Source organism: Scyliorhinus torazame, chromosome 7 (assembly GCF_047496885.1).
Source record: "Scyliorhinus torazame isolate Kashiwa2021f chromosome 7, sScyTor2.1, whole genome shotgun sequence".
NCBI classification, from domain to species: Eukaryota; Metazoa; Chordata; class Chondrichthyes; order Carcharhiniformes; family Scyliorhinidae; genus Scyliorhinus; species Scyliorhinus torazame.
In genome coordinates, this window is record NC_092713.1 from 61,484,747 (window position 1) to 61,510,313 (window position 25,567).

The 25,567-nt window shown below is 47.2% G+C and overlaps 1 protein-coding gene across 4 annotated transcripts in view; it reads left to right on the forward strand.

The window, feature by feature from the left end:
• The window catches only part of LOC140426258 (dual specificity testis-specific protein kinase 2-like), a 165,330-nt gene that overhangs the window by 19,794 nt on the left and 119,969 nt on the right, over positions 1 to 25,567 (forward strand). For 2 of the 4 annotated variants that reach the window (XM_072510785.1, XM_072510786.1), the window contains exon 2: positions 20,318 to 20,763. The exons of the other annotated variants lie outside the window; for them this stretch is intronic. The gene's annotated coding sequence lies outside the window, so the exon portion shown is untranslated. The remainder of the gene's footprint in view (positions 1 to 20,317; positions 20,764 to 25,567) is intronic. 4 annotated transcript variants of the gene reach the window in all.

Genomic DNA, 25,567 nt, shown 5'->3' on the forward strand with positions numbered 1-25,567 from the left:
TGTATATAGAGATGTAAATTGGGGAGGGGGGGACACTAAGAAATGTGGGCGCCGGTGGGGGGGAAGAAGAGACATAGGCGAGGGATGGGGAATGGGAGTGGGGCGGCAGAGGGAGCTGCGCCACAAGAGGCGGGACAACTATAGAGAACACGGCTTATTGTTCTTGTTCCCGCGCCAGAAAGATGATGGCGGGAAGATAGGCGCAAGGTAGATGGGAGTTCCCCACACGGGGGGGGGGGGGGGGGGGTCAAGGAGAGAGCGGGAGAAGCCGGGGTCAGTTGAAGTCAGCTGACTTTCGGAAGCAATATGGGGGGTGCAATCATGCTAGATGGGGATCTAGCGGGGGGGTGGGAGGGTGGGGAGGATAACTGGGTTGCTGCTGCAGAAATCAAAGAGGAACTGGTAAAAGAAAGGGTGGTCGGGGCTGGAATGCGCCGCCGGGGGAACGGGTGGGTGCGCGGAACCGGGACGTGGGACTAGCCTAGAGAGGGTGATGGCTAGTCGACACGGGAAGGGGGCAGGTAGCCCCCCAGTTCGGCTGATCACGTGGAACGTGAGAGGCCTAAATGGGCCGATTAAAAGGGCCCGAGTGTTCGTTCACGTGAAAGGACTGAGGGCAGACGTGGCTATGCTTCAGGAGACGCATCTGAAGGTGGCGGACCAAGTTAGGTTAAGGAAAGGATGGGTGGGACAGGTGTTCCACTCAGGGCTGGATGCAAAGAACAGAGGGGTGGCCATACTGGTGGGGAAACTGGTGTCATTCAAAGCTAGGAACATTGTAGCAGACAGCGGAGGCAGATATGTGATGGTGAGTGGCAGACTGGAGGGAATGGAGGTCGTGTTGGTTAACGTATATGCCCCGAATTGGGATGATGCGGGATTTATGAAGCGGATGCTGGGACGTATCCTGTACCTGGAGGTAGGAAACCTGATAATGGGGGGGGGGACTTCAACACCGTGTTGGACCCAGGGTTAGATAGATCTAGATCTAGGACCGGAAGAAGGCCGGCAGCGGCCAAGGTGCTTAGGGGGTTTATGGACCAAATGGGGGGAGTGGATCCGTGGCGATTTGTTAGGCCGAAGGCCAAAGAGTTCTCCTCCTTCTCCCATGTTCACAAGGTGTATTCCCGGATAGATTTCTTCGTTTTGGGAAGGTCACTGATTTCGAGGGTGGAAGGAACTGAGTATTCAGCCATAGCTGTTTCAGATCATGCCCCACACTGGGTGGACCTGGAACTAGGAGAGGAGAGGGGACAGCGTTCACTCTGGCGGCTGGATGTGGGATTACTGGCGGATGAGGGAGTCTGCGGAAGGGTGCGGGGATGTATCGAGAGATACCTGGAGGCCAATAACAACGGGGAGGTCCGAGTGGGAGTAGTATGGGAAGCACTAAAGGCGGTGGCCAGAGGAGAGCTGATCTCCATCAGGGCCCACAAGGGGAAAATAGAGGCCAAGGAAAGGGAAAGACTACTGGTGGAGATTTTGGGGGTAGATAAAGAACATGCGGAGGCCCCGGAGGAAGGACTATACAGGGAGAGGCGACGACTCCAGACGGAGTTCGACCTGTTGACCACAAGGAGGGCGGAGGCACAGTGGAGGAAGGCACAGGGGATGAGATATGAATATGGGGAAAAGGCGAGTCGCCTGTTGGCCCATCAGCTGCGAAAGAGGACAGCGGTGAGGGAGATGGGGGGAATTAGGGATGAAAAGGGAGCTACGGTGTGGAGAGCAGGGAAGATAAACGAGGTGTTTAAGACCTTTTACGAGAGACTTTATAGGTCCCAACCCCCGGAGGGAAAATAGGAGATGCGGCAGTTTTTGGACCAATTAAGGTTCCCGAGGGTGGAGGAGCAGGAGGTGGAAGGCCTGGGGGCACCGATTGGGGTGGACGAGGTTACCAAGGAGCTGGGGAACATGCAGGCAGGGAAGGCCCCGGGACCAGATGGGTTCCCGGTGGAATTTTATAGAAAATATGTGGACTTGTTGGCCCAGCTGATGGTAAGGACCTTTAACGAGGCCAGAGAAGGGGGGACCCTACCCCCGACAATGTCGGAGGCGACAATATCGCTAATCTTGAAGCGGGATAAAGATCCGCTGCAGTGCGGGTCCTATAGGCCTATCTCACTGCTAAATGTGGACGCCAAGTTGCTAGCAAAGGTGCTGGCAACGAGGATAGAGGATTGTGTCCCGGGGGTGGTGCACGAAGACCAGACAGGGTTCGTAAAGGGGAGACAACTAAATGTCAACGTCCGACGGCTATTAGGGGTGATAATGATGCCCCCAGTAGAGGGGGAGGCAGAGATAGTGGCAGCAATGGATGCAGAGAAGGCATTTGATAGGGTGGAGTGGGAGTATCTATGGGAGGTGCTGAGGAGGTTCGGGTTCGGGGACGGGTTTGTCAGCTGGGTTAAACTCCTCTATGGGGCCCCAACGGCAAGTGTGGTCACAGGTCGGAGTATTTTCGACTATACAGGGGAACAAGACAGGGATGCCCGTTGTCCCCATTACTGTTCGCGTTGGCAATTGAACCACTGGCCATAGCGCTGAGAGACTCCAGAAAATGGAGAGGGGTGATTAGAGGGGGAGAGGAACACCGCGTGTCACTCTTCGCGGATGACCTTCTGCTGTATGTGACGGACCCAGTGGGGGGGGGGATGACCGAGGTCATGCAGATATTGAGGGAGTTTGGAGATTTCTCGGGATATAGGCTTAACATGGGAAAGAGTGAGCTTTTTGTGATACACCCTGGGGACCAGAGTAGAGGGATAGATGGCCTACCGCTAAGGAGAGTGGAAAGAAACTTCCGATACCTGGGGATTCAGATAGCCAGGAGCTGGGGAACCTTACACAGACTTAATCTGACACGACTGGTGGAACAAATGGAAGAGGATTTCAAAAGGTGGGACATGCAGCCGCTGTCACTGGCGGGCAGAGTGCAGGCAATTAAGATGATGGTCCTCCCGAGGTTCCTATTTGTGTTCCAATGTCTCCCTATACTGATCACTAAGGCCTTTTTAAAAATAATAGATAGGAGCATCACGAGCTTCGTGTGGGCAGGGAAGGTCCTGAGGGTAAGGAGGGGGTTCCTACAACAAAGAACAACAAAGAACAAAGAAATGTACAGCACAGGAACAGGCCCTTCGGCCCTCCAAGCCCGTGCCGACCATACTGCCCGACTAAACTACAATCTTCTACACTTCCTGGGTCCGTATCCTTCTATTCCCATCCTATTCATATATTTGTCAAGATGCCCCTTAAATGTCCCTATCGTCCCTGCCTCCACTACCTCCTCCGGTAGTGAGTTCCAGGCACCCACTACCCTCTGCGTAAAAAACTTGCCTCGTACATCTACTCTAAACCTTGCCCCTCTCACCTTAAACCTATGCCCCCTAGTAATTGACCCCTCTACCCTGGGGAAAAGCCTCTGACTATCCACTCTGTCTATGCCCCTCATAATTTTGTATACCTCTATCAGGTCGCCCCTCAACCTCCTTCGTTCCAGTGAGAACAAACCGAGTTTATTCAATCGCTCCTCATAGCTTATGCCCTCCATACCAGGCAACATTCTGGTAAATCTCTTCTGCACCCTCTCTAAAGCCTCCACATCCTTCTGGTAGTGTGGCGACCAGAATTGAACACTATACTCCAAGTGTGGCCTAACTAAGGTTCTATACAGCTGCAACATGACTTGCCAATTCTTATACTCAATGCCCCGGCCAATGAAGGCAAGCATGCCGTATGCCTTCTTGACTACCTTCTCCACCTGTGTAGCCCCTTTCAGTGATCTGTGGACCTGTACTCCTAGATCTCTTTGACTTTCAATACTCTTGAGGGTTCTACCATTCACTGTATATTCCCTACCTGCATTAGCCCTTCCAAAATGCATTACCTCACATTTGTCCAGGTTAAACTCCATCTGCCATCTCTCCGCCCAAGTCTCCAGACAATCTAAATCCTGCTGTATCCTCAGACAGTCCTCATCGCTATCCGCAATTCCACCAACCTTTGTGTCGTCTGCAAACTTACTAATCAGACCAGTTACATTTTCCTCCAAATCATTTATATATACTACAAAGAGCAAAGGTCCCAGCACTGATCCCTGTGGAACACCACTGGTCACAGCCCTCCAATTAGAAAAGCATCCCTCCATTGCTACCCTCTGCCTTCTATGGCCTAGCCAGTTCTGTATCCACCTTGCCAGTTCACCCCTGATCCCGTGTGACTTCACCTTTTGTACTAGTCTACCATGAGGGACCTTGTCAAAGGCCTTACTGAAGTCCATATAGACAACATCTACTGCCCTACCTGCATCAATCATCTTAGTGACCTCCTCGAAAAACTCTATCAAGTTAGTGAGACACGACCTCCCCTTCACAAAACCGTGCTGCCTCTCACTAATACGTCCATTTGCTTCCAAATGGGAGTAGATCCTGTCTCGAAGAATTCTCTCCAGTAATTTCCCTACCACTGAAGTAAGGCTCACCGGCCTGTAGTTCCCGGGATTATCCCTGCCACCCTTCTTAAACAGAGGAACAACATTGGCTATTCTCCAGTCCTCCGGGACATCCCCTGAAGACAGCGAGGATCCAAAGATTTCTGTCAAGGCCTCAGCAATTTCCTCTCCAGCCTCCTTCAGTATTCTGGGGTAGATCCCATCCGGCCCTGGGGACTTATCTACCTTAATATTTTTTAAGACACCCAACACCTCGTCTTTTTGGATCACAATGTGACCCAGGCTATCTACACCCCCTTCTCCAGACTCAACATCTACCAATTCCTTCTCTTTGGTGAATACTGATGCAAAGTATTCATTTAGTACCTCGCCCATTTCCTCTGGCTCCACACATAGATTCCCTTGCCTATCCTTCAGTGGGCCAACCCTTTCCCTGGCTACCCTCTTACTTTTTATGTAAGTGTAAAAAGCCTTGGGATTTTCCTTAACCCTATTTGCCAATGCCTTTTCATGACCCCTTCTAGCCCTCCTGACTCCTTGCTTAAGTTCCTTCCTACTTTCCTTATATGCCACACAGGCTTCGTCTGTTCCCAGCCTTTTAGCCCTGACAAATGCCTCCTTTTTCTTTTTGACGAGGCCTACAATATCACTCGTCATCCAAGGTTCCCGAAAATTGCCGTATTTATCTTTCTTCCTCACAGGAACATGCCTGTCCTGTATTCCTTTCAACTGACACTTGAAAGCCTCCCACATGTCAGATGTTGATTTGCCCTCAAACATCCGCCCCCAATCTATGTTCTTCAGTTCCCGCCTAATATTGTTATAATTAGCCTTCCCCCAATTTAGCACATTCATCCTCGGACCACTCTTATCCTTGTCCACCAGTACTTTAAAACTTACTGAATTGTGGTCACTGTTACCGAAATGCTCCCCTACTGAAACATCTACCACCTGGCCGGGCTCATTCCCCAATACCAGGTCCAGTACCGCCCCTTCCCTAGTTGGACTGTTTACATATTGTTTTAAGAAGCCCTCCTGGATGCTCCTTACAAACTCTGCCCCGTCTAAGCCCCTGGCACTAAGTGAGTCCCAGTCAATATTGGGGAAGTTGAAGTCTCCCATCACCACAACCCTGTTGTTTTTACTCTTTTCCAAAATCTGTCTACCTATCTGCTCCTCTATCTCCCGCTGGCTGTTGGGAGGCCTGTAGTATACCCCCAACATTGTGACTGCACCCTTCTTATTCCTGATCTCTACCCATATAGCCTCACTGCCCTCTGAGGTGTCCTCTCGCTGTATAGCTGGGACTGGCGTTGCCGAACTTGGGCGACTACTACTGGGCCGCCAATGTGGCGATGATTCGCAAATGGATGATAGAGGGAGAGGGAGCGGCGTGGAAAAGATTGGAGATGAAGTCCTGTAAAGAGACGAGTTTAAAAGCGCTGGTGACGGCGCCACTACCGCTCTCTCCAAAAATATTTACCATGAACCCAGTGGTGGCGGCAACATTAAGCATCTTGGGGCAATGGAGGCGACAGAGGGGTGTGCTGGGAGCCTCGGTGTGGTCCCCGATCAGGAACAACCATAGGTTTGCCCCAGGGAGGCTGGATGGAGGATTCCAGAGCTGGTACCAGGTAGGAATCAGGAGAGTGGGAGATTTATTTATAGACTGGACATTTGCGAGCTTGGGCGCGCTTGAGGAAAAGTATAAGCTGCCCCGGGGAAATTTCTTTAGATATATGCAGGTGAGAGCGTTCACGAAACAACTGGTGAGGGAATTTCCGCTGCTCCCGACACAAGGGATCCAGGACAGGGTGCTTTCGGGGGTGTGGGTCGGGGAGGGCAAAGTGTCAGAGATATACCGGGAGAAGAGGGGGAGGAGCTGGTAGAAGAACTGAAGGGAAAATGGGAAGAAGAGCTCGGGGAGGAGATTGAGGAGGGTTTGTGGGCTGATGCCCTAAGTAGGGTAAATTCCTCTTCCTCGTGTGCCAGGCTTAGCCTGGTCCAATTTAAGGTGCTGCATAGAGCACACATAACGGGAGCGAGGTTGAGCAGGTTCTTCGGAGTGGAGGACAAGTGTGGGAGGTGCGGGGGAAGCCCAGCGAACCACACACATATGTTTTGGTTGTGTCCGGCACTGGAGGGGTATTGGAGGGGAGTGACGGGAGTGATCTTGAAGGTGGTGAAGGTCCGGGTCAAACCAGGCTGGGGGTTAGCTTTATTTGGAGTTGCGGATGAGCCGGGAGTGCAGGAGGCGAAAGAGGCCAATGTCGTGGCCTTTGCGTCCCGAGTAGCCCAGCGTAGGATTTTACTCATGTGGAAGGAAGCGAAATCCCCCGGACTGGAGGCCTGGATAAACGATATGGCGGGGTTCATAAAACTGGAGCAGATGAAGTTTGCGCTAAGAGGATCGGCTCAAGGGTTCACCAGGCGGTGGCAACCGTTCCTCGACTACCTAGCGGAACGTTAGAGGGAAGATAGATGACCAGCAGCAGCAACCCAGGGGGAGGGGGGGGGGGGAGGGAGGGGGGGTAAACTGTTGGGGTTTTTGGAGGGGGAGAGGGGGCGGGGGTGAGTATTACTTCTTGTTATTTGGTTAGTTTACCATGTTGGTTACACAATGTTATATTGCAGTTATCATGTTACTTGTATTTTTATTTCTTTGATTTGTAAGGGAAAAAGTTGTGTTTGAAAACTTTAATAAAATAGATTTTAAAAAAAATGAAATAAAATTTGGGGGTAGTGGAGGCGGCATAGGGGGGAAGTTGGGACCTCGGCGTGGACCCCATTCCGGGAGAACCACCGGTTTGCCCCAGGAACAACAGGTGGAGGGATTTTGGGGTGGCCAGGGCAGGGATACAAAAGTTGGGGAACCTGCTTGTGGACGGGTGAGCTGGAGGGGAAGTACGGGCTCCCCCCGGGGAACTCCTTCAGGTACTTACAGGTAAGGGCGTTTGCCAGACGGCAGGTGGTGGAATTCCCACAGCTACTGCCACACACCGTGCAGGACAGGGTGCTCTAGGGGGGGTGGGTGGGAGTGGGGAAGATCTCGGAAACTTATCAGGTGATGCAGGAGGAGGAGGAGGCCTCAGTGGTGGAGTTGAAAGGTAAGTGGGAGGAGGAGTTGGGAGAGGAGAATGAAGAGGGGACGTGGGCAGATGTCCTAGGGAGGGCGAATTCTTCCTCTTCGCGCGCGAGGCTCAGCCTCATACAGTTTAAGGTGCTGCACAGGGCACGCATGACTGGGACAAGGATGAGCCGGTTCTTTAGGGGTGAGGACAGGTGTGGTAGGTGCTCAGGGAGCCCAGCAAATCACACCCATATGTTCTGGGCATGCCCAGCGCTGGAGGAATTTTGGAAGGGCGTAGCGAGGACGGTGTCGAGGGTGGTAGGATCCAGGGTCAGACCGGGCTGGGGGCTCGCAATATTTGGGGTGGCAGAGGAGCCGGGAGTGCAGGAGGCTAAAGAGGCCGGAATTCGGGCCTTTGCGTCCTTGGTAGCCCGGCGAAGGATTCTCCTTCAGTGGAAAGATGCGAGGCCCCCAAGCGTGGAATCCTGGATCTGGCAGGGTTCATTAAATTGGAGAGGGTGAAATTCGCCTTGAGAGGGTCGGTACAAGGGTTCTTTAGGCGGTGACAACCGTTCTTAGACTTTCTGGCAGAACGATAGACATTGGTCAATGGCAGCAGCAGCTCGGGGGGGGGGGGGGGGGGGGGGTGGTGTTTACTTTATTTTTGTTTGTTATTTACACTGGAGGGTTTGAGGCGGTGTATACACCTGTTGTGTTAAGTAGGGGTGATAATGTTAATTTATTATTTATGTACAGGGGGAGGGGTTTGGGGGGTTGCTTTTTTAGATTGTGTTTTGTACTTAACCCTGTTGGGTTCTTTTTTTCTTTCTCATCCTGTTATTGATATTTTATGAAAACCTTTAATAAAAATTATTTAAACATTTTTTTTAATGAACGCTAAAGCATAACTTGCCTTTGTAGTGGCTTCCTGAGAACTCTTTGCCGCGCCAAATGTTGTGCTGAGCTTTTCAATAAATGGTGATTTATCTCCGCTTTCCTTGTCCTTTTTCTCAGCTGTCAAGTTATTGCCATAGTTGGGACCTTTTGTTGAGAAATGACAATGCAAATTGTCCTTGAACACTATCCTGACAAATGAAGCACATACAGCCTTTGAGTCCACCTTCGTGAGAAATATTTTGCATGCCATTCTTTGTTGAAAACTCAAAACCATTGTACACTTTTTGTTTGTAGCTCTTGGGGTGTAGCAAAGTGCTTTGTTTTGGCAACATACACGATGTGCCAAATTAATTAGTTGGCTGTGGAAATTCTCGGTGGACAGATATTTCAAAATTAACTGACGTAGAGCATAACACACAAAATTAATTCTGTTATCAATTAATCAATCTGTTATCAATTAATGGGCAGCACGGTATTACAGTGGTTAGCGCAGTTGAAAGACTGTCCCAGGTTTGATTTCCGGCTTGGGTCACTGTCTTTGCGGAGTCTGCACGTTCTCCCCGTGTTTGTGTGGGTTTATCCGGGTGCTCCGGTTTCCTCCCACAAGTCCAAAGATGTGCAAGTTAGATGGATTGGCGGTGCTAAATTGCCCTTACTGTCTAAAAAAGGTTAGGTGAGGTTACAGGGATGGGTTGGAAGTGTGGGGATAGGGTGGAGGTATGGCTTAGGTAGGGTTCTCTTTCCAAGGGCCGGTGCAGACTCAATGGGTCAAATGGACTCCTTCTGCACTGTAAATTCTATGATTATCAACAGGTACCATTAAAATTTGTTATGGCATTTATTGTTTATTCATCAGAATGGTCATCAACCTGAAAAGTTAACGCTCCTGGGAGGCTTTCAAGTGGCAGTTGAAAGGAATACAGGACCGGCATGTTCCTGTGAGGAAGAAAGATAAATACAGCAATTTTCGGGAACCTTGGATGACGAGTGATATTGTAGGCCTCGTCAAAAAGAAAAAGGAGGCATTTTTCAGGGCTAAAAGGCTGGGAACAGACGAAGCCTGCGTGGAATATAAGGAAAGTAGGAAGGAACTTAAGCAAGGAGTCAGGAGGGCTAGAAGGGGTCACGGAAAGTCATTGGCAAATAGGGTTAAGGAAAATCCCAAGGCTTTTTACACGTACATAAAAAGCAAGAGGGTAGCCAGGGAAAGGGTTGGCCCACTGAAGGATAGGCAAGGGAATCTATGTGTGGAGCCAGAGGAAATGGGCGAGGTACTAAATGAATACTTTGCATCAGTATTCACCAAAGAGAAGGAATTGGTAGATGTTGAGTCTGGAGAAGGGGGTGTAGATAGCCTGGGTCACATTGTGATCCAAAAAGACGAGGTGTTGGGTGTCTTAAAAAATATTAAGGTAGATAAGTCCCCAGGGCCTGATGGGATCTACCCCAGAATACTGAAGGAGGCTGGAGAGGAAATTGCTGAGGCCTTGACAGAAATCTTTGGATCCTCGCTGTCTTCAGGGGATGTCCCGGAGGACTGGAGAATAGCCAATGTTGTTCCTCTGTTTAAGAAGGGTAGCAAGGATAATCCCGGGAACTACAGGCCGGTGAGCCTTACTTCAGTGGTAGGGAAATTACTGTAGAGAATTCTTCGAGACAGGATCTACTCCCATTTGGAAGCAAATGGACGTATTAGTGAGAGGCAGCACGGTTTTGTGAAGGGGAGGTCGTGTCTCACTAACTTGATAGAGTTTTTCGAGGAGGTCACTAAGATGATTGATGCAGGTAGGGCAGTAGATGTTGTCTATATGGACTTCAGTAAGGCCTTTGACAAGGTCCCTCATGGTAGACTAGTACAAAAGGTGAAGTCACACGGGATCAGGGGTGAGCTGGCAAGGTGGATACAGAACTGGCTAGGCCATAGAAGGCAGAGAGTAGCAATGGAGGGATGCTTTTCTAATTGGAGGGCTGTGACCAGTGGTGTTCCACAGGGATCAGTGCTGGGACCTTTGCTCTTTGTAGTATATATAAATGATTTGGAGGAAAATGTAACTGGCCTGATTAGTAAGTTTGCAGACGACACAAAGGTTGGTGGAATTGCGGATAGCGATGAGGACTGTCGGAGGATACAGCAGGATTTAGATTGTCTGGAGACTTCGGCGGAGAGATGGCAGATGGAGTTTAATCCGGACAAATGTGAGGTAATGCATTTTGGAAGGTCTAATGCAGGTAGGGAATATACAGTGAATGGTAGAACCCTCAAGAGTATTGAAAGTCAAAGAGATCTAGGAGTACAGGTCCACAGGTCACTGAAAGGGGCAACACAGGTGGAGAAGGTAGTCAAGAAGGCATACGGCATGCTTGCCTTCGTTGGCCGGGGCTTTGAGTATAAGAATTGGCAAGTCATGTTGCAGCTGTATAGAACCTTAGTTAGGCCACACTTGGAGTATAGTGTTCAATTCTGGTCGCCACACTACCAGAAGGATGTGGAGGCTTTAGAGAGGGTGCAGAAGAGATTTACCAGAATGTTGCCAGGTATGGAGGGCATTAGCTATGAGGAGCGGTTGAATAAACTCGGTTTGTTCTCACTGGAACAAAGGAGGTTGAGGGGAGACCTGATAGAGGTATACAAAATTATGAGGGGCATAGACAGAGTGGATAGTCAGAGGCTTTTCCCCAGGGTAGAGGGGTCAATTACTAGGGGGCGTAGGTTTAAGGTGAGAGGGGCAAGGTTTAGAGTAGATGTACGAGGCAAGTTTTTTACGCAGAGGGTAGTGGGTGCCTGGAACTCGCTACCGGAGGAGGTGGTGGAAGCAGGGACGATAGGGACATTTAAGGGGCATCTTGACAAATATATGAATAGGATGGGAATAGAAGGATACGGACCCAGGAAGTGTAGAAGATTGTAGTTTAGTCGGGCAGCATGGTCGGCACGGGCTTGGAGGGCCGAAGGGCCTGTTCCTGTGCTGTACATTTCTTTGTTCTTTGTTTGTCCTCTCTCCAAACAGCATTTTCCGTTTTTCTTTCGGATTACCAGTATCTGCAATATTTTGCTTTTGTCTTGCCAATAATAATGCTGTTTACTGTGATCTAGAACATGGTGTTACAAGAACCACCAAGGGAAAAGCAGTAATGAAAAACTGTGGAAAGACCAAAAAGTATCTCTGAGACAGTCATCCTATCTTGTGGGAACTTCAGCGATCTGTATCCTCTATCTCTCATTCCTAGAGGATATTTTAAAAGAGGAATAACCAAGTGCATCTGAAATCGGATCCACACCTATTAGGGAGCATTTCCTAATTTTCAATTTTCTCAAGATACAAAACCCTAATCCAAAACTAACACACTACATTCATCAACCTTCATCTAAAAATTTTAATCGTATTAGTATTAGTGAGAGGCAGCACGGTTTTGTGAAGGGGAGGTCGTGTCTCACTAACTTGATAGAGTTTTTCGAGGAGGTCACTAAGATGATTGATGCAGGTAGGGCAGTAGATGTTGTCTATATGGACTTCAGTAAGGCCTTTGACAAGGTCCCTCATGGTAGACTAGTACAAAAGGTGAAGTCACACGGGATCAGGGGTGAACTGGCAAGGTGGATACAGAACTGGCTAGGCCATAGAAGGCAGAGGGTAGCAATGGAGGGATGCTTTTCTAATTGGAGGGCTGTGACCAGTGGTGTTCCACAGGGATCAGTGCTGGGACCTTTGCTCTTTGTAGTATATATAAATGATTTGGAGGAAAATGTAACTGGTCTGATTAGTAAGTTTGCAGACGACACAAAGGTTGGTGGAATTGCGGATAGCGATGAGGACTGTCTGAGGATACAGCAGGATTTAGATTGTCTGGAGACTTGGGCGGAGAGATGGCAGATGGAGTTTAACCTGGACAAATGTGAGGTAATGCATTTTGGAAGGGCTAATGCAGGTAGGGAATATACAGTGAATGGTAGAACCCTCAAGAGTATTGAAAGTCAAAGAGATCTAGGAGTACAGGTCCACAGATCACTGAAAGGGGCTACACAGGTGGAGAAGGTAGTCAAGAAGGCATACGGCATGCTTGCCTTCATTGGCCGGGGCATTGAGTATAAGAATTGGCAAGTCATGTTGCAGCTGTATAGAACCTTAGTTAGGCCACACTTGGAGTATAGTGTTCAATTCTGGTTGCCACACTACCAGAAGGATGTGGAGGCTTTAGAGAGGGTGCAGAAGAGATTTACCAGAATGTTGCCTGGTATGGAGGGCATAAGCTATGAGGAGCGATTGAATAAACTCGGTTTGTTCTCACTGGAACGAAGGAGGTTGAGGGGCGACCTGATAGAGGTATACAAAATTATGAGGGGCATAGACAGAGTGGATAGTCAGAGGCTTTTCCCCAGGGTAGAGGGGTCAATTACTAGGGGGCATAGGTTTAAGGTGAGAGGGGCAAAGTTTAGAGTAGATGTACGAGGCAAGTTTTTTACGCAGAGGGTAGTGGGTGTCTGGAACTCACTACCGGAGGAGGTAGTGGAGGCAGGGACGATAGGGACATTTAAGGGGCATCTTGACAAATATATGAATAGGATGGGAATAGAAGGATACGGACCCAGGAAGTGTAGAAGATTGTAGTTTAGTCGGGCAGTATGGTCGGCACGGGCTTGGAGGGCCGAAGGGCCTGTTCCTGTGCTGTACATTTCTTTGTTCTTTGTTTGTTTTGTAGCTACACCTCTGGCAGTACAAGATGCTTTTTAAGCTCTAATTTCTGGAAGTGCATAAGCAACTAATCATTGAAGTGCTCGCCTCAAAATGTTAAACAAATGTTTTATTTCTTGGGTCTCATAACCGGTGAACATTTATGCTTCAATGTTTCAATCCCTTGTCCGCAAGAAGAATTGTAGATCTAAGTTTTTGCTGGGTCTACAAGCCTTCTACCTTCTGGCTCTTTTGACAATTTTATTTTAAATCTGTCTCCTCTGATTACTGACCTTTCTACTGTCAAAAATTCTCCCCTCATTTACTTGAACAGCGGCCAGTCATAATATATGATGAACTGAAGCTGTCTGCAGATCTATTTGAAAACTGATACTCATAACATGTTCCAACTGGAACTAATTGAAATCCAAAATGACAGTGACATGAAGAGAGCATTTGCAGAGCATGACGGTCTGATATTGACTATGAAATATGTTCCCTCAGTCTTATCCAAATCTACCAAAACATGCCTTTCGATTGCTGCGAACAGCTTTCTTCAACAATGAAAAATGCCAAAACAAAATTGAGAACTCCTGACAGCAAGGTATCTATCTGGAGTACTCTGCATCAATATATCAAGTACATGGACAGACATTGACTGCTTATACAAGCAGAAATGATGCCAAATATCTCAATAAATCAGTGTTCAATATAGTGACAAGAACGTAAGCCAATAAATTAGTCCCCTCATTTGAAGCATGTTATTAGTGCGCATTTATTGTCTTGATTAATAGTAAGATAAATTTCCAATGCTATATCTTTCCAAAATTTGCTCATTGGACCCATGAGTGAGAACATTTGAAATGTGGCCACTCAAGCAAAGGTTGGACACTATTGGGCTATATGAATTTATAATATAAAAGGTTGGCAGGATGTATGCACAGATACAAGATTTAAAAACAAATATTATAGATGTATAACTATTCTAGTGGGTGAAGGCATTCTGCAGTGTATAGCATTGGCAATGCAGACCTGAAGGTCCTGGGTTCAAATCCTGCCAGCACCCATGGCACCAGACCTCTGAATCAGCACCTTTAGTAAAGAAATGGGGAAACAAAACTGAGTTGACAACTTTTCATAAAGAGTATTAAAACTGAAGTGAAAAACAAGTTGACGTGTGCATGTACTTACAAAAACAAAAGGCAAATAAAAACTGCAGTAATCTAATTGAGTAAACTTACTTTGTGCTGTTCCATTTGGGGCTTGTCTCCTTTAATATGCTGGCTATGCGCAGTCCAAGAAAACTCATCACCAGCCTCCGATCATTGGCCAACTCCTGGAAGTACTTTGGCCAAGAATTTCTCCCGAAGCTGTCCATTGGTTGGATCGGTACTTTATTGTCACAACTACTGACGCCAATCAGCCAGATGTCATGAAAAATTGTGCATGCAGACTCTTCTGATGCATGCACAGTTCTCTCACTGTTGATTAGCATTAGACTGTGGTGCATCTCGTGTGCTTTCCCTGATGCAATGGGTGGCTACATTAAAGCTCTGGTGGGCCACCTCACTCTCCTTTAAAGCCCAGCTCTTTTGCCAAACTGTCATCCTTATTAATAGTTGCTTTTTCTTTGGTTTAATTTTTTTCTGCTTCCATGGAATCCCGACAGTGCAGAAGGAGGCCATTCAGCCAATTGAGCCTGCACTGACCATCAGAAAGAGCACTCTACATAGACCCACTCCCTCAACCTATCCCTATAATCCTGCTCATTGATCATGACCAAACCACCTAACCTGCACATCTTTGGACTGTGGGAGGAAACCAGAGCACCCTGAGGAAACCGACGCACACATGGGGAGAATGAGCAAGCTCCACACAGTCACCGTAGGCCGGAATTGAACCCGGGTCCTTGGCGCTATGAGGCAGCAGTGCTGACCACTGTGCCACCCGAGCTTCTGCCAAGTAGCTTTGGAAAGGTTTTCTATATTAAAGGTGCTATATAAATGCAAGTTGTTACGTATGATGAGCAATTCACACACCATCTATAGAGTAGATGAGATTTTAAAATGAGGACATGAGCATAATCTGAGTGGCAATTTGAGTTGGTAGACTGCAGAGTATATTGTCACTTTGAGCAATGCCGGCAAGTTTGTTTCAAGCTTTTGTTCTGTTTTTGAGCAGGAGAGAAATTTGGGCTTTGGTTGGGAAAAGGTGGAGAAAGATGTTTTCTGGCATGAGTTCTGAGAGAATTTATTCATTTCCACTTTGAGGGTGGTAACTTGCTCGCCCGGTCGGTCGCTCACCTGGATGATTGCCCGATCGGTCGGTCGCTCAGATGGTCGCCTGCTTGCTCGCCTGCCCGTTCACTCGCCTGCCCGTTCACTCGCCCGCTTACCCTTGCCTGCTTACCCCCGCCCGCTTAGGGGCTGGTCCGCTCTCGCCCACCTGCCCAGGGGCCCACCCTCACTGCCCAACTGCCCCTCATGGGCCCAGTGGCCCCTCACCCGCACGGCCTGAGCGGTTTGGACATCTTGGTGCAGAGGAAGCATTCGGGATGCTCTGAAGAATTGAGCTTGAACGCTTTATCCTAACTCAGCAGCAAACGCAAGAGAGAAACGGCCCATGATTGGAGGAACAGCTCTTCGTACAATCATAGAATTTAGAATTTACAGTGCAGAAGCAGGCTATTCAGCCCGTTGAGTCTACACCGGCCCCTGAAAGAGCACCCTACCTGAGCACAGACCTCCACCCTATCCCCGTAACCCAGCAACCCCACCTAACTTTTGGACACTACGGGGCAATTTAGTGTGACCAATCCACCTAACCCACACATCTTTGGACTGTGGGAGGAAACTGGAGCACCCAGAGGAAACCCACATAGACACTGGGAGAATGTGCAGACTCCGCACAGACAGTGACCCAAGCCAGGAATCAAACTCGGGTCCCTGGCGCTGTAAGCAACAGTGCTAACCACCGTGCAACTGTTCCATCCCAAATCCTTCAGTGAACCTACCCGTAGTTTGAACCCTTGGCTCCGTGGGCTGGTCACGGAGGTTTGCTGGCTGATTTGGCCTGGAAGTTGGCGAAACCGGAGTTATATCATGACTCCATCTACTTATAGTGCAAGTAGATTCAGAAATGTTTGATAAACTATGCAATTGCAATAAAATTGTATTTGCAGTTTTATTCTCCAGAGCAAGGTGCAGAAAACGTATGATGTCAAATTGCCTGGCAGATCTGTTGAGTTTGGCCTGCCATGGCCAAAAACTAATCATCAGTCCTAGGAATTTAAGAACAGGAGTAGGCCATTCAACCCGTTGAACCTGCTCCGCCATTTAATATGATCGTGGCTGATCGGATATTTCAATGCCTTTTACACCCACTATCCCCACTCCTAACACCAAGCAGTCCTGTTTTTAACTTAGCTTCTGGAAAATTCTCTTTGAATGGGTCTTCTGCCATTGTAATCTATGTCACCTATGTTACAGAATTGTAATAGAAATTGAGCATTAAATTACATTTATGCCAAGCATCGTGTGCTTAGCACTCTTCACAATTTTGTATTTGCTTAAAAAAGACACACTTTCTTTTTGTCAGTAATATAGAACCACCGTAGTCAATTGTTTGACTGAGGCACTGCGACCGTGTATTATCCACAAAATCATGTTTAATTTCAGCTATGGGCTAACTTGTATAAAACAAGTTAAGCTGCTGAAAAGAGCACATTCTATTAGCCTTAGTTATTTTGTACTGCTTTGTTTTTATTCTAAGCAAAGTAGACAACAGGTAGAAAAGCAGAATACTGCCACTGTTGGAAATCTGAAATAAAGGCAGCAAATGTTGCAAATACTCAGGTAATGGCAGCATCTGTGGAGTTAACGTTTCAGGTCTGTGACCTTTCACCAGAACTAGGAAATGTTAGAAATGTAATAGGTTTTGAGCAAGGAATGGAGAAAAGGAACATCGGTGATAGGTAGGGCTGCCAAACTTCTAGGATTGGCAATCAATCTCCAGGATGCTGCCATGTGCAACTTTGAAGAAAAATCATAGGGACATTTAAAAAAAGATGCATTTTTTTCATTGAACATTTCTTTTTGCCAGATATAAAAATGTCGAAAATTGAAAACAAAAGGCAGTTTGGCTGACCGTCACGCATCATCCAATTGGATAATGAATCTTGCTGCTTTCCAATTGGCGTAGGAAGGCAGTCCATCACAAGGATGGATGTATTGGCTGACTAATGGCTGGAGTGGGGAGCAAGTCATGTGATGAAACCTCCAGCAATACATTTATTCACCGTTCGCCACCCATGGTGGAAAATAGGAAGGATTGAATCTCTTATTTCTTCCTTTGAATCTTTTTCTTGCCACATCACCATTCCCGTTGGCCCTGGAAGACTAATTATTTTGTCATTCAATTTCTCCTGTCTTCCATTAACATACCTTCCTTTTGTCCTGGTACCACCCACCCTTGCTCTAAATCTATTACATTTCTGATCTTTTATTAGAACTGGGTAAAGTTGCAGACCTGAAATGTTAACCCTGTTTCTCTCCACAGATGCTGCCATAACCTGCAGCATGTTTCCAGCACTTTTGTTGCTTTTTCAGATTTCTTTGTGTCTCTGGCATTTTAGGTAACACAATTTAGTGACTCAAGTTACTTGAGTAAAGAAACATTTTCGGCCATTCTGTTTCATTGTTCCTGCAGTGGTAAAATGCCTACTTCTCAGTGAGAAATTTCAGGTATGTTTGCTTATGAGACTTTGAAGACCTACAGCAGGCACCTTCTGAGGCACTGGAGAAATGGAGAAGGCTCATTTGAGAAGGCACTGGAGAGACTTGTTGAGAACATACAGAGGTGAAGCCAAGGCATTGGAGGGAATGCACAAACTTCCAAGCAACCCATCTATCCAACCCTTCAAGCACTACCTTTCTCACATGTGGCAGAGCCATTCTTAATCCCAAATAAGTTGTAGTTTAATGGTAAAGAAAGAAATACATGCATTTATCTAGTATCTCGCATAATCACAGGCTGTACCAGTGAAATGTAGCTACTGTAATGCTGTAGGAAATGTGGCAACCAATGTGTACACAATTTGTACACTTCAAGCTCCCATGAGCAGCACTGTGATAATGACCAGATCATCTCTTTTTGTGATGTCAATTGAGGGATGAATATTGGCCAGGACACCAGGGATAACTCTCACTCGTCTTAAAATATCCATGGGCACTATTTTGATGTCCACCTGAGAGGGCAAACGAGGCCTTGGTAAACTGTTTAATCCAAAAGTGCTGTCTAAAAATTGCAGATTACAAGGTGATTTGATTGAGGTTTTTGGCATTTTGAAAGTAATTGACAGGGGAGATAGAATTTTTTTCTTTCTGTTGGCTAGGTGGCCTAGTGCAATTAGGCATAATCTTAAGCCAAAGCCAGGCTACTCGGGAGCAAATTCTGAAAAGAAAGCATCAGCGCCTATACTTCCTCAGGACTAAGAAATTCGGCATGTCCACATTAATTCATACCAATTTTTACAAATGATTCTGGCTGCACCACAGCCTAGTATGGCCACTGCTTGGCCCAAGACCGTAAGAAACTACAGAAAGTTGTGAACACAGCCCAGTCCATCACGTGAACCTGCCTCCCATCCATTGATTGTATCTACACCTTCTGTTGCCTTGGGAAAGCGGGCAGCATGATCAAAGACCCCTACCACCCGGGCTATTCTCTCTGCCAACGTCTTCCATCGGGCAGGAGATACAAAAGTCTGAGAACACACACTAACGGGTTTAAAAACAGCTTCTTCCCCGCTGTTACCAAACTCCTGAATGACCCTCTTATGGACTGAACTGATCTCTCCATGCATCTTCTCTACTGAGTAGTACTGCACACCGCATGCCCACCCATTGCCTGTGTCTATGTGTTTATATTGTGTATTTATGTATGTCCAATGTTTTGTTTTGTTTATGGCATGCTCTCTGGACTGTACGCAGAACAATACTTTTAATTTTTCCTCGGTGCACGTGACAATAAAACAAATCCAAAGCCAAAATACCTTCTTTGCACAAATATGCTTGAGGTTTTATTCATTCATAGGATGTGGGCATTGCTGGTTGGGCCAGCATTTATCGCCCTTTCCTGAGGGAAGTGAAGAGTCAACCACATTGCTGTGGATCTGGAGTCACATGTAGGCCAGATCAGGTGAGGACGACAGGCGGCCTATGTTCTGCAAAAAGCAGTAAATCTTAACTTAATTAATTATCAAATCTACGATCAACAGATTTTTGCGAGCCAAGGGTATGAAGGGATAAGGAGCCAAGATACTTGGATCGAATTAGGATACGGATCAGACCTGATCTTATTGAATGACAGAATCAGGCTTGAGTTGAGTAACCTCCTGTTTCTATGGCTTGCGATGGCAGGATGGTGTAGTGCATTGCTGTGATCTGGTACTGTCATGGCAGCATAGTATGTGGTTTTGTGATCATGATTCATCACTTGTGGATTTCATGACCCTTGGAAGTCACTAGTATTTGCCAGTGGGAAATATTTTTATAAATAAGAAAACTTATGACCTAAGTTCCACACGTGAGTCACCTTTTATAGTTTCCTTATGTTGGGTTAATGCCTAGTTGCAGGGTGGCATTGATAGAAGAACTTTGGGAAAAGCTACTTGATCAGCGTATACTGCAAAACCATTTGCCTTGAGAGAAGAAACTTACAGTATGTCATAATTGTGTCCATTTGGTATATTTCCATTAAAGTGAATTTAGCATGTGACTGAGCGGTTGTCAGAGGACTTAAATCATTTCTTTTGTACAATTTTTGACATCTTAAAGTGTTCAGATGACAAAATTAGTCTTCAGTATCATTGCAATAAGTAGAGTATACGTTGCAAAAAATTCTACTGCAACATTTGAAGTAAATGCTAAATACTTGTTTGGATAAGCCTCAAGGCACTGACCTGAAATATGTTTGCTGCCTTGGTGACCTCAACAGTGGCTAAATTGAAGCTGGTTGTGACTTAGCCAAGGCAATAAATTTTGTACACGTGAAAGAATTGTTCAGAGCTTGATGTTTTGGAATTCTAAGTTGTAGGGCATGTGATTTCAACTCATTTATATGGCATATGCATACGCACCTTAACTTTCTTTGCATTTTGATAGAATGAAAGATCAAAAAGCAGTGTGTGAATGTTTTTTGATTGTCATATGTGCTTTACTTCCATAGTTGCTGTTTGGTTATCTGGGAAATTGATGTTTAACATGGTTTAAAACACCAAGGAAGCACCAACAACTTTCTGCAGAGAACGGAGCTGTCATTTAGAACAGCTTGACCAGTAACAGCTCCAGGTCAACAAAAGGAAAACCAGCTCAACCAGCTATATTGAACACATCGTGGCAATATCCAGAACGTGGTTGAATGCTGTTTGGCTAGAGAGCCGGAGTCCCGTGGGTGTCAATATTCTCAGAAACTACTTTTGAAGCAAAGTACTTTTTGAAGCTGTGGGACAAAAATCTACAAGCTGCATTCAGACATGCTGTGTGATTAATTTGTGCCAGAGTTCCAAACAACGATGAACAAAGAACAGTACAGCAGAGGAACAGGCCCTTCGACCGTCCAAGCCTTCACCGATCATGATGCCCATATGAACTAAAACCTTCTGTACTTCTGGGGTCCGTATCCCTCTATTCCCATCCTATTCATGTATTCGTCAAGATGCCTCTTAAACGCTGCTATCGTATCTGCTTCCACCACCTCGCCAGGGAGCGAGTTCCAGGCACTCGCCACTCTCTGTTTAAAATAACTTGCCTTGCACACCTCCTCTCAACTTTCCCCCTCGCACCTTAAACCTATGTCCCCCAGTAATTGACTTTTCCACCCTGTGATAAAGCATCTGACCGTCCACTCTGTCCATGCCACTCGTAATTTTGTAAATCCCTAGCGGGTCGCCCCTCAATATGAAATGAAATGAATGAAATGAAAATCGCTTATTGTCACAAGTAGGCTTCAAATGAAGTTACTGTGAAAAGCCCCGAGTCGCCACATTCCGGCGCCTGTTCGGGGAGGCTGGTACGGGAATTGAACCGTGCTGCTGGCCTGCCTTGGTCTGCTTTCAAAGCCAGCAATTTAGTCCTGTGCTAAACTAGCCCCATCAATATCTGGAACAATATCTTTGTTCCAGTGAAAACAATCCGAGTTTATCCAACCTCTCCTCATAGCTCATACCCTCCAGACCAGACAACATCCTGGTAAACCTCTTCTGTACCCTCTCCAAAGCACCCACATCCTTCTGGTAGTGTAGCAACCACGATTGTGCACAATATTCCAAATATGTACAGCTCCAGCATGACTTGCCAATTTTTATATTCAGTGCCAACATCGATGAAAGTACGTGTGTCGTATGCCTTCTTGAGTAACTTATCCACCAGCGTTACCACTTTCAGTGATCTGTGGGCCTGTACACCCAGATCTTTCTGCCTGTAAATACTCCTAATATTCTGCCATTTACTGTATATTTCCCACCTGTATTAGACCTTCCAAAATGCATGACCTCACATTTGTATGGATTAAACTCCACCTGCCATTTCTCCGCCCAAGTCCCCAACGATCTACAAGCTGCTGTATCCTTAATCTGGAATTGGACCGGTCAATATCCAGGACAGGGAGGAGGCCGGCTGCGGCAAAGGAATTGAAGGGTTTTATGGAACAGATGGGGGTGGGGTGTAGACCCATGGAGGTTTGCACGGCTGAGGATGAAGGAGTTTTCCTTTTTTTTCTCATGTCCACAAGGTATACTCTCGCATCGACTTTTTTGTTCTGAGCAGGGCGCTAATACCGAAGGTGGTGGATACTGAGTATTCGGCTATTGCAGTGTCAGATCATGCTCCGCACTGGGTGGATCTACGGGTTAGTGTGGAGAGAGGGCAACGCCCGCTGTGGAGACTGGATGTGGGGTTGCTAGCAGACAAGACAGTTTGTGGGCGGGTTAACAAGTCCATCCAGAACTACCTGGAAACAAACGATACAGGGGAGGTCTCTGCAGCGACGGTCTGAGAAGCTTTGAAGGCAGTAGTCAGAAGGGAATTAATCTCGATACGGGCCCACAGAGAAAAGGTGGAACGGGCTGAGAGGGATAGATTAATGGAGGAGATACTCCAGGTGGACAAGAGATACCCGGAGGTCCCGGATGCGGGGCTCCTGAGGGAATGGCGGAGGTCTCCCCACGCGCTCTGTGAACTCCCGCCTCCCCATACGCTCTTTGTGAACTCCCGCCTCCCCTCGCACTCTTTGCAAACTCCCGCCTCCACTCGCGCTCTTTATGAACTTTCGCCTCTCCTCGCGCTCTTTGTGAACTCCCGCCTCCCCTCACGCTCTTTGTAAACTCCCGCCTCCCCTCACGCTCTTTGTGAACTCCCGCCTTCCCTCGCGCCCTTTGCGAACTCCTGCCTCCTCTCGCGAACTCCCGCCTCCCCTCGCGAACTCCTGCCTCCCCTCGCGCTCTTTGTGAACTCCCGCTTCCCCTCGCGCTCTTTGTGAACTCCCGCCTCCCCTCGTGCTCTTTGTGAGCTCCCGCCTCCCCTCGTGCTCTTTGTGAGCTCCCGCCTCCCCTCGTGCTCTTTGTGAACTCCCGCCTCCCCTCGCGCTCTTTGTGAACTCCCGCCTCCCCTCGCGCTCTTTGTGAACTCCCGCCTCCCCTCGCGCTCTTCGCGAACTCCCGCCTCCCCTCGCGCCCTTTATGAACCCCCGCCTTTCCTCATGCTCTTTAAAGGGGAGAGACTGCAAAATATTGTACTGAGCAGTGGTGTGTGTCAGAACAACAACTTGCATCATTTTATTGTCTTTAATATGATAACATATCCAAGGCTATTCACAGGAGCATTATGAAACAAATTAATGGAATGGCATTTACAATTTTCCGATCTAAAGGCAAAATTTCCAATTCTAAAATCTCTCGCTATGGCCATGGTGTTTATGCTAAATGCTTCCACATTTACAGATTCTCATACTCCAACATGCTGCTACACCTCCTCACCCAGGTCAGCACCTTGCTACAGGGCAAAGCAATCTGAATTAACAAAATGCATGGTCATCTGCATAAGGAAATATTGGGTCAAATGATCAAAAGCTTTGTGAAAGAGGTAGGTTTGAAGAAGTGCCTTAAAGGAGGAAAGTGATCTAAAGAGGCTAGGAAATGTAGGGACGGAATTCCACGGCTTGGGGCCTCGGCAGCAGAAAGCACAGCCACCATTGGTGGAGCGATTAAAATCAGGTTGTTCAAGGTACCAAAATTACATGAATGCAGATATCTTGGCGGGTTGTGCAGTTGGAGGAGATGCCAGAAATAGGAAGAGGGTGTGAAGAGATTTGAAAATAAGGAAGAGAATTTTAAAATTGGACATTGCTTGATTGGGAGCCAGTGTCGGTCAGCAAGCACAGGGGTGATCGGTGAACAGGACATAGCTATAGACAGCATAGCTTTGGGTCACCTCAAGTTTACGGAAGATAGCATGTGGGAGCCGAGCTTGCTATTGTCATGGGGCCAACAGGTTGCCCACGTCTATGATAAAGGATGTCTACAAATGAGACTTCATGTTGACCAAGATCAGAGTTGCTGCATGGGAAGTCAGAATAACAGATTCAGAATCACAGAATACTACAGTGCAGATGATGCCCTTTGGTTCATTGAGTTTGTACCAATGTATAAGAGGCCCTGACCTGCCTACCTAATCCCACTTGCTGCCGATTGGAATGCATGGCCATTAGCAATCAGGAAGTGTATGGAAAACGTATAAGATAAAAGAAATGACCAGATTGTGGACAAGAGAACCTGCTGGAAGGGGAAAGAAAATCAGACCGTAGGCTACAGCTATTCATCTGTGCCAGCTGTGAATGGATTATCACTTGTGAATCAGCTTCTACAGCCACAACAGACGTTCATTAGAAAAGTGACGTAGGGGCAGACGGTGGCGCAGTGGTTGGCACCGCTGCCTCACGGCGCCGAGGTCGCAAGTTAGATTCCGGTTCTGGGTCACTGTCCGTGTGGAGTTTGCACATTCTCCCCGTGTTTGCATGGGTTTTGCCCCCACAACCCAAAGATCCGCAGGGTAGGTAGATTGACCACGCAAAATTGCCCCTTAATTGGGAAAAATGAATTGGGTACTCTAAATTTAAAAAAAAAGAAAAGGGACGTAGACGCTGGGTGCAGTCCAATGTCTGCTGCGACTGACTGATTGACTGCCTGCCTGCCTGAGAGGTAACAGTGGCATGAATTAGCATAGAATCCATGGAGTAGTTACAGTGCTGAATGAAGCCATTCGGCCCATTGAGTCTGCACCGACCCTCTGAAAGAGCACCCTACCTAGGCCCTGCCCTATCTCTGTAACCCCATCTAACCTACACATCTAAGCGGCAATTTTAGCACAGCCAATCCACCTAACCTGCACATCTTTGGACTGTGGGAGGAAACTGGGCCACCCGGAGGAAACCCACTCAGACATGGGGAGAATGTGCAAACTCCACACAAACCAGTCACCGAATGCTGCAAGTGAACCCTGGTCCCTGGGCACTGTGAGGCAGCAGTGCGAACCACTGTGCCACCGTGTTGCTCCTAATTAGACTTTCAGCAGCAGATAAGTTGAGACAGATGAAATTCAGTGATACTGCAGAAGTGGAAACAGATGGTTTTGGTGATGGCATTTGTATGTGGTAGGCAGCTCATCTCAGAATCAAAAATAACACCGTCATCTAAATCTACCATCATAATGATCATTCCCTTCTCCCTCAGGCTTCCCCTTAAATACTTATATATTATTCACTTCCACCACTTCCTGTGGTGTTGAGTTCCACATGCTTATCACTCTTCGGGTGAAGAAGTTTCTTCTGAATTTATGTTGAATTTCTTGATGATGGTCTCTAGTTATGCACTTTCCCACATGAAGAAACATTCTCTATCAACTCTATTAAAACCTTTCTTAATTTTAAAGACCTAATAGGTCACCTGGGCAGCACGGTAACATTGTGGATAGCACAATTGCTTCACAGCTCCAGGGTCCCAGGTTTGATTCCAGCTTGGGTCGCTGTCTGTGTGGAGCCTGCACGTCCTCCCCGTGTGTGCGTGGGTTTCCTCCGGGTGCTCCGGTTTCCTCCCACAGTCCAAAGATGTGCGGGTTAGGTGGATTGGCCATGATAAATTGTCCTTAGTGTCCAAAATTGCCCTTGGTGTTGGGTGGGGTTACTGGGTTATGGGGATAAGGTGGAGGTAATTTCCACTCATCTCTGTTTTAAATCTGCTACACCTTATCTTAAAGCTATAATCTCTCGTTCAAGATTGCCCCACAAGAGGAAACATCTGCTCTACGTCTACTTTGTCAATATCCTTTATCGTCTTGTATATCTCAATTAGATCTCCCCTCGTTCTTCTAAACTGGAGAGAGTATAGGCCTATACTGACCAATCTCTCTTCACAAGCCAAGCCCC